The following is an 8,528-nucleotide window of genomic DNA, read 5'->3' on the forward strand; positions in this document are numbered from 1 at the left end:
CGGGGATCATATATGTACCTCTACAGGGACGCCGGGGGCATAACCTAACAAATGTGTGGGGTCAATTGGTAAGGACTGCTTTCTGTTGTGTTCCTTGTGCGGAGGTAGGGAGTGCTGCTAAGTTGTGTGCTGAGGTGAGGAGTGGAGGTGATGGAGAGCTTGGATGTGGAGAACATCGACTGGGACTCCACGTCCCACTTCTAAACTGCTTGTTCATAAACTCGATGTATTTCAGAGTCTCAGTGAGAACTCGGACTCCTGATGAATTTGAGGCAAGTGTTTGTGTTTGTCGGTGCTGTAAAGTTGTAGATCTGCTCTGAACCGTTTCCAACAGCGTCGTGCCTCGAATCTCTGATGTGTGTGAGTGTTTGTGAAAATAAACTTCTCACTTGGATTCCTAAGTTTGGGGATGAATGGTTCTTTTCATGCTGAAGCACACAGAAGGCAGCGTTGGCGATCAGCGTTGGCGATCAGCGTTGGCGATCAGCGTTGGCGATCAGCGTTGGCGATCAGCGTTGGCGATCAGCGTTGGCGATCAGCGTTGGTGATGCGTTGGTGATCAGCGTTGGTGATCAGCGTTGGCGATCAGCGTTGGTGATGCGTTGGTGATGCGTTGGTGATCAGCGTTGGTGATGCGTTGGTGATCAGCGTTGGCGATCAGCGTTGGTGATGCGTTGGTGATGCGTTGGTGATCAGCGTTGGTGATGCGTTGGTGATGCGTTGGTGATCAGCGTTGGCGATCAGTGTTGGGATCAGCGTTGGCGATCAGTGTTGGGATCTGCGTTGGTGATGCGTTGGTGATGCGTTGGTGATCAGCGTTGGCGATCAGCGTTGGCGATCAGCGTTGGCGATCAGTGTTGGGATCTGCGTTGGTGATCAGCGTTGGTGATGCGTTGGTGATCAGCGTTGGCGATCAGCGTTGGTGATCAGCGTTGGCGATCAGTGTTGGGATCAGCGTTGGCGATGCGTTGGTGATCAGCGTTGGGATCAGCGTTGGCGATCAGTGTTGGGATCAGCGTTGGCGATCAGCGTTGGCGATCAGTGTTGGGATCAGCGTTGGCGATCAGCGTTGGGATCAGCGTTGGCGATCAGTGTTGGGATCAGCGTTGGCGATCAGCGTTGGGATCAGCGTTGGTGACGCTGCTGATGATCTGCCAGCTTGTTTGTGAGGTGACTCAGATATTAAGAGTGAGCTCCTCTCGCTGGCTGCGACGGGCCGGACGGACGCGGAGAATGTCAAAGTTACCTGGTTCCTCGGACTCCAAGGACCTCGGCAGCCGGTCAGTAACAGGAGGAGGAAGAGGGGAGACGGGGGGGGGGGGGCACACAGCTTCGGTTGACATTAGAAAACCTAACAAGACAAAGACAAAGGTGCACGATCATGTGATTCATGACAGAGAGCTTTAAGGTGAAACACTGAACCTGCTTCTATTGGACAGATCAGCAGAGGAGGACGAGAAGAGACAACGACCCAAGAGAAAGGACAAGAGAGAAGACCGGGACAAGAAGACAACAAGGAAGTACATGATGGGAAACTGACACAAGACAAGAGAAAACTAAAGTGTGAGGTCATCAAGAGATCGAAGGAACAGTCTTGGATCCTGAATTTCAATCGAAGCCGAAGAGGATCTGAAGACGACAGCTGATCCTCAAACAACCACTCGGAAACTTGGAAAGAAGATGAAGCTAAACCGAGCTAATTAGATGAGGACAATGAGGGAGGGAGGGAAAGGGGGCGAGGGAGGGGAGGAGGGGGAGGGCAGGGTCAGCTACACAAACAATGTTCACCTCGGTACATTTAACATCGAGCCCTGCGGGGCAACAACAATGGCGTCAGCAAGGCCCTTCCACATCTAAACGTTGCTAGATTTCTCTCTGGCTGGTTTCTGTGTGCTCGAACAGCACAAAGTCCAAACAATTGACAGGTTTTTTCTGTTTTCCATCAAGCTCAGCAGGTCACCACTCGTATAAAGACAAAAGGTGGTAGCTGCCGGGGCGTTGCACGCTCGCTGCCGTTAAATGGCTGCAGCGCGCCGGTGAACGTGAGGCCGGCGTCCGGAGGAGCGTCGGGGATGATGGTGCTTCGGTGAGGAGTGTTACTGGTTGAGGTACTGTCCTTCTCATCCAGGCTCTTACTCAGCGACAGGAAGCTGGAGCTGCTGCAGACGCCAGGAGCAAAGAGCTCTGCTCGCCGTGCTGCCGGCTGACGTCTGAAAGGCCGCGAGGCGAGAATGCGATTGGTTGACGAGGTTTTTGTTCACGAGGTGTCGATTCTCAGATTAAAAGTTACAGGAATAAAGAAAACATGGAGGACACAGCTGAGAAGTGGAAGTCAGTCAGAGCATTCGTGATGTCTGTTGCTGCTGTGCTTTATTTCAGGATGATAAACTGGACAATCAGTTAATAGTCAGTTGAAAGAATATTGATGTGGAACTATAATGAATCATTTTGGATGTTTTCTTTAAAACTAATATTCTCTGGTTCAGCGTTGTGATCTTTCCAGATGTGCGTTAATCTGGACAATCTGACCTGATTTTAGACTGTTGGACCTTTAAAAATATCTGATGTGAATTTGATGGTTCCAGATACTGAATATTGAATGTTTTTAGTGGCTTTATATTGGATTTATATTTTATATGAGATTCATGGATCATTTAAATAAGAATGAGTCGCAGGTTCACAAACATCCGTCGACCTTCTCACAACTGTTAACGTTTTTCTGAAGTAAAGAATGCGAACAAACTTCAGTTAAAGGATAATTCAGGTTTTTTTTTCACCCCACGGTTCGTATGTTTGTATGTTCATATCTTTGTATGTTCATATCTTTGTATGTTCGTATGTTTGTATGTTTGTATGTTTGTGGTTGAAATCTCGCTGCTCACCTTCGTTGGTTCTGACAGTTTGTTTCTCAGCTGTTGGAACACAAAGAAAACAGAAAATGTTGACGTGAGCAAACACGTTTACAGACTTTTGAAGTGCAGATATTAAATACGTCTTTCTCATGTTTCGGATAACATGGTATGATGGGATGCTGTTTCTACGGTTACGTCTGACGCTGCATTATTTAAGCAGCCTGGCCGGTGTCATACAGATTTGTATTTTTCATATCTTTTCCCGTTGGCCACTTCGCCAGCGGTTTTCATTCCTTCGCCGTGATGTCACGTTTGTTTTTTGTTTTTTGATGTTCTGCTCATTTGTGCATCCAGCTGAACTCTGTCGCTCCATTTCTGGTTCCAGTTCACAGACTTCATCTGCTGGGGAAGTTTGTTCTTTGTGTACTGAGCTGCGATTGACTGAATCACTGAGAAGATGACGTTCTCGATTTGATTTGGAAGGCTTGAGTTTGGTCAGAAGCACGAGATGGAAATAAATATTTGTTTTGTAACGTTCACATTAACATGAAACAGCGGGCAGTTGTAATTTAACCCTGACTTTATTGGTTATGCAGCCCAAGCACTGATTTCCGTGCAGCCTACAGCTGAGAGACTTCAGTACTTCATCAGGCTGCAAGAACATTAAGTGTCTGGACTAAAGTCTTCATGTAGCATGTTAGCAACACTTGCTAATTACCACTTAACACTATTAGTAAACTATAGGACCAATTCACAAAACATAGATTTATGTGGAACATCAATTTCTGCACAAAATGTCGTGACAATCCATCCAATGTGTTGATATGTGATCTGGACCAAGTATTTACATTTTTATATGGAGAATTTTCTGCTTTATTGGAGAGTTGCCCATAAAATGACCTGAATTAGTTTTTAGCTTTCTGCTATCTTTGTCATTTTATAAACAATAGTGTGAAGAAGTAAACTCTTATGACGTGATGTGCTGTGTGGACGCCCCGTCTGTAACGGACTGCTGTTCCTGCAGGTTTCCCAAGGGGACGCTACTGAGAAGCTGGCTCACCAAGTCGCGGCCCAGGTTGCTGCTGCTGATCGCAGGGTTGAAGAGGCCTCAGGTGACCCTCATGAGGAGGAAAAGGATGAAGCGCACAAAAGTAGCAAAGGCCACGTAAGCGGTAAATATGGCTTATGTTGCATGGAAGAATGCTGAACCCCATCGCCAACGAAAACACAGGAACTGGTTAGAAGGGAGGACGACGTAATGTTTACACAGAGAGGACCAAAAAAATGAAACACAACATCATTTTGAACCAAAAACAGCAGAAAATCAGTAAAGGAGGAGAAACTAGATGAACTTCCAACAACACTCAATAGAATTTTTCTCTGCAGGAGCCATTTTGGGCTTTTATTTCCTAAACTATGAATGTTAAATCACCACATGTAAACATCACCAGACTGTAGTTTAATGGCTTAAATTGACAGATACTTGTAGCATTCAATGTATACAAATAAGAATGTTCATGAAAATATGGGGCATTGAAAACACGTTTTCTTCTTTCAATATTCATTTTACACATATAAACACGAATGTTTAAACTTACATGCATGTAGTTACATAAACACACAAAGAAGAGAAAGCAAAGGGAGGAGGTTCATAAACAAAGTAGTCAAGTGAATTGTAAGCCAATAACTTTAGAAAACATAATTACAGGAATCTATTAATAGGAGATAAATTCTAATTCTAAAATGTTTATCTTTTACCTGGCGTTTCCAAACCTTGTAGAAGAACGTGTCAGACTCCCAGTTATTGTTTGATCAATTAGCAGTTGATGAAATCATATCTTTTTATCTTTGTGTCTCCATTTTGTCCTTGATTTTTGTCAGCGTTACTTACATTCAAAAAAATGATATTTGTCATTGTCGAGATTAACTTGAATGATTTTCAACATTTAACCAAACGTTAACATCTTTAAAATCATGAGGAGTCACGGTTCCTTCTTCATAAAGCACCTTCGTTCTTTTATTGGTGTTTATGGGGTTTCGTGTTCAGCGTGTGGTTGTTGATGAATTTCCAGTTGAACAGAACATTTTTCAAAGTGCGTATTTTCCTGTATGATTTTTTTTGTCAGTCTGTTTGGATTTTCTCTGCTCAGTAAACGTGAACACAGAAAACCGTCTTCAAACGTTGATGCGGTCCATCAAATGTCGCCCGTCTTCTCTCAGAACCTGCAGCCGAATGCCCCACTTCACCTGAGCGCTCCACGGACAGGATGTGCTTGCTGGACATGGAAGATGAAGAAAAGGGAGCCCTGCGTGTTGGACCGTTGCCCCGGAAACGAACTAAAACCCCACAACCACAAAACAGAATGAAACCAGAGGACGAACCACAAAGACTGAGACCTCCCGACTAATCCCGATGACACTCGGACCCGTGCTGCCAACTTCACCACCCTCTTCAATACACTTCTGTTTTGGCTCATGGTGCTGTAACCACTGTGGCTTGTGCATCTTTACTACCCAAAGACAAAGTGTTGGTAGAACAGACCATCTGTGGGACCTCTGGGACGGAAACTCCCGTCTCACACTATTCTGTCAAAATCTAAAGTTTTCAAGTATCTTACTTCCACACAATACAAAGCTTCACATGACACACAGAAAACGTGAGCATTTGGATGTTCAAGCCGAGATGAAATGAAAATTTGTAATGTCCAGATTCAGACATCACCTAAAACAGTACAGTTGCTCGGTATGGTAATGTTTGCAGTAGAAACATTCAATTAGTTGAATCATCTGTGCTGTTGTTGAAGGATTAACTATGAGACATATTTTCACATTGCAGATCTCTTTAGCTTTAGTCAAACTTAATGGATTTATTTTTTTTTCTTTTTCATATAGAAAGTTTGGGAACGAAAAGCTTCCTTTCCGTCGTGTTTGTTTGTACATGATTGTTGCCACACCGACGGCTCGAGCAGCGGAGTGTCTGGAGAAATCTGCTTCATGTTGGAGAATTGGAACTCGCTGAGCCAAAGATATTATTGACCGATGATATCCTCTCACAAGCCTTCTAGAAAATAAAGACTTGTGATGTGTTTTCCTGCCTGGGGAAGTTTCCAGTGCTTGTTACAACCAGCTACACTACAGTACACAATAATTTACACGAATTAAAATGGCATCTGTCCAAAAACATCCTTTTATAAGACTTTTGTCGTCAGAGGAGGTCCCCAGTTCAAATCAGTGATCGGAGTTATGATCTTAGTGAACTGTGACATAATGATACGCTTACAAAGTAGTTCGATTTATTTAAAGCATTATATAAACCAAAGAAATTGTTAAATAAAATGAAAACATTTTCTTCTTGTGATCAAGTGGAGTTCCCTTTTGTTTTGTGTTGGCCATGTAACGTTCAACATCGCAGATCGATTGGTAGTTTTATTTAAAAGCCAAAATCAGAATCTCTTGAGGAACTTATATAAATGTTGGTCAGAGATTCATCAGGAACCAAACGGGAACATTTTACGAACAAACTGTCGGAAAGTTCTCGATTCCCTCAGTTGGAGGTGACGGTGTGGTTATGTGATATTAGTATGCAACTTGTAATGGTAGTTTTATGGCAGTCATATGGTAGCCAAATTTTGCTGTGATAATTCACTTAATAAGGAATTTGAAATTGCATCCAACTTGCTACACTTCATATTAAATTTGTTTCATTTAAAGTTATTTTTATTACATGTCATTCAACATAAAAAAAAAAGACTGAAATTAATGGATTTAAAGATACTTAATCATCTTTGTGAACCATACTGACTTGTTTAATAAAGTGAAATAAACTACTGACTTAGTATAAAGTGTTGGCGAATATTTGTAATATAAGGAAGGGCCATCGAGAGAAAAAGAAATGAAATCGTGAACACGAATTACTAAGTAGACACCACAGACGTTTCTATGGAGACGTCACAGCAGAACAGCGTTTCTCCTCTCAGCGTGAAGTTCAGCTGCTTGGATGAAAGGTCATCTTGACCTCTGACCTCTGAGAACAAACTACTCACTTCATCCTTGAACCCGAGTAAATGTTTGTGTCAAATTTAAAGAAATTCTTTGAAGGTCTTCCTAAAATATTGCATTCATTGTTTCTTTGTATTAATTTTAATTTAACGGCATTTCCTTGGTTTTAACAACGATCATGAACGCAACACGAAGCCTCGACAGACGGGAGTCACTTCTCCAGTCAGTGAGGAAGATGAAGATCTGCTGCATCACCTCATCATATTCTATATCTGTCTGTATCATGTATTATTTCATTATGTTGTTGTTGTTGTTGTTGTTATAGTATCCTCAGCTGCAGCTGTCTGACAGCGTTGCATTGAAGTCACTGTTCTCCTGAACAACCAGATATCAGTCCCTCCAGGAAATGGTGTCAATTCATCCATCCATCCATCCATTATCTCCACCCGCTCTGTCCTGAACAGGGTCACAGGGGGGCGGAGCCTATCCCAGCTCACTCTGGGTGAAGGCGGGGTTCACCGGGACAGGTCCCAGTCCATCACAGGGCCGACACTTACAGACAGACGGAAACAAAGACAGACGGAAACAAAGAGCATTCACGCCTAAGGGACATTTATATGAGGTATGAACCCGAGGTTCATTGGTGTTTTTTGGATGGTGGGAGGAAGCCGGAGTACCGAGAGAACCCACTCAGGCCCACGGAGAACATGCAGCTCTACACAGAAAGGCCCGGATTCAAACCCTGAACCTTTTTGCCGTGAGGCGACAATGCTGCACCCCGCTGCACCACCGCTGCACCACCGCTGCTGCACTGCTGCACCACTGCACCACCACTGCTGCACCACCGCTGCTGCACCGCTCCAGATTCAGATTCAACCAATCTCTACAACAATCTGCAGATGCTTTTATTTTGTAAAACTTCTCCACCTCAGAAATATTTAACAGAAGCTGAGCTGAAGGTCTTTCAGCGCAGAGTAAGTGTGTCCAAACAAAACCTGATGCATCAGCTCTAATCCGTCATTATTTACCGTTAGCAAGGCCATTCAGCCTCTCCTCCCATTTCAACCATGAAACAGACCACATGGCTCGACTGGGGAAACAGGAAACCGAACGTGATTTGGTTTATGGCCAAAAACATCTTCTCATGAGAATTAAGGTATCTGATCCTACAACACCAGTTTATACACGCTCACAGTTGGAAGAGATTTATTTTATGTTTACATAAACAGGGTGTTAAATAATATGATGTAGAAACTATTTAAAGCACTAGTGTTTACAGAAGAAGGCCGATTCGGTGTCCTCTGCTACAGACGGGATGTGAACTCACTCAGGATGTTTCATTACCTTGAAGTTTAGAAAATAAAGATCAGAACTAAGACATTTACAGCTATTTGTATGATGTCCGGGATGTTTATCATCCGAACTGATTACATACAACTCCTTCTTTATTAGGCTGTAGTTGTAAAAAAAAAAGTATTTTGTTTTGCAATTTAACAGAAAAAAACCCCATAAAACTCCACAAATTGCATTTTCTGGTGTTTGAGTCATTTAAAATTGCATCAGTTGTTTAGTTTTTGTGTGTGTTATGTTTGTGTGTTTTATAAAGTGTATTCACTGTAAATTATGAAGAGCCGAGGAAGAGTAGCTGCTGCTATACAAAAGCTAAATCTAAGATTT

Source organism: Brachyistius frenatus, unplaced genomic scaffold (genome assembly GCF_029030835.1).
Source record: "Brachyistius frenatus isolate BFR_SWC_R1_liver_20210118 unplaced genomic scaffold, ASM2903083v1 Contig_269, whole genome shotgun sequence".
Lineage (NCBI taxonomy): Eukaryota > Metazoa > Chordata > Actinopteri > Embiotocidae > Brachyistius > Brachyistius frenatus.